Below are 1,548 nucleotides of genomic sequence, written 5' to 3' on the forward strand. Positions count from 1 at the left end.
GCTTCAAGCCTGTTGGAGAAACTGTCAGACATCTTGTGGATGTCACACTAGCCAGAAACGGTCCTTCTTGTCTTGATTCATGTGTCCTTGCCAAGCAGTCTCCATCACTGNAACAGTGACCTCCAGCTACAGCTGTGTGCAAGGGAATGGCTAGATGGAGCTATAACATGCACGTTTGTTCATTGTGCTCTAGCAGGATGCAGTTTGTGGAAGAGCCTTCCTAAAGGTTGATGCAGCTCAGACCCTGTGGCCTGTAGCCTCCCTGGGACCAGCTTTCTTCCTGTCCCTGAGGTTGAGAAAACCAGAGACTTGTTTGAGAGCTCTCACTTCCCTGCCCCTGGTCTGGTGCCTCGCCATGTTGTCTGGAGCAGCAAACATCCCTGCCATGGGGGGACGGGCGGGGCCCCTAAGGGTAAAGCTGGTCTGTGTGCTGCGTACAGCTCAGACTAAGGTAGGAAGTGAGGGCCACTCACCTCTTGGGGAAGCAACTGTCAGTTTAGTCCATTTTAAACCTGTAGCAATCAATTCTCCCTCCCTTTTCCCTCCCTTCCTTTAGTTGTAGAGATTGAACCCGGGATTACATACACTAAGCAAATGCCCTACCCTGAGCATTCCCAGCCTGCTTTTTTTTTTTTTTTTTTCTCTTCTTCTAATTTGAGACAAAGTAAGTTGCCCAGGCTAGCCTTCAACTCACACAGCCCAACTTTTCATCCTCCTGCCTCTGAGACTCCTGAGGTGAAAGGTGTCCATCACCAGGCCCAGATAGCTTTGCAATCTCAAAAGGTATTGACAGAATAAAACAAAACATCTTAGAAAAATCTTGGGACTCTTTACCTTGGTTACTCGGGACAGAGGTCGCCCTTAGCTGTAAGGAGGAGTCTGAGAAACAGAGCCTTGCCTGCCACGCCCTCAGGAACAGGTGTCCAGCAATGCTGAAAGCCCTTCCAGCTGGACCAGCAGCTAAGTTCTGGGGACATTCTTGTTTCTGCCGAAATACTGATGCGTCCTAAACCTAGGCCCCTCCAGCCCTACCTTCTCCATAGTGAAAGGNGGACTCTAATTCAGATGGATCCCTGATAGATCCCTGTTCCATGGTGGCGAGCAGAATTCCCAGGCCGGGAGCTGCCAGTGTGGAAGCCCCATTACTAGAAATGGCAGGAGAAAGATGTAGCGGGATGCACTTGGTACTGTGGGTACATTCTCTACCTTACCTAAAACCCCTCTCAGCCATTTCAGTAGGGTAAACCAGTTGTATTATCCATACTTGCCTGTTTCCATGGAAACAGCCTCATAGACCCAGCTGCCTTCCAAACTCTGTTGAGGTGTATCTCCATCCCTCATAACTACTTACCCTCTTCCCTGGGTGGAGGTCTGCACGTCCTGAGGCCTCTGAGGACGACTCACAGGAAGACTCCAGAGTGACCCACAGCCATTTCCTCAGCGCACTTGCCCCTGTTCCTTATGGGATCCTGGAAGGAACAATGGGGCGTGTTAGTCAGCAGAGCCGCCCAGCAGGGGCTGCTCACCTTCTCCTTGTGGGTTATCCTC

The sequence above is a fragment of the Mus caroli genome, chromosome 8, assembly GCF_900094665.2.
Source record: "Mus caroli chromosome 8, CAROLI_EIJ_v1.1, whole genome shotgun sequence".
In the NCBI taxonomy this organism is placed as follows: Eukaryota; Metazoa; Chordata; class Mammalia; order Rodentia; family Muridae; genus Mus; species Mus caroli.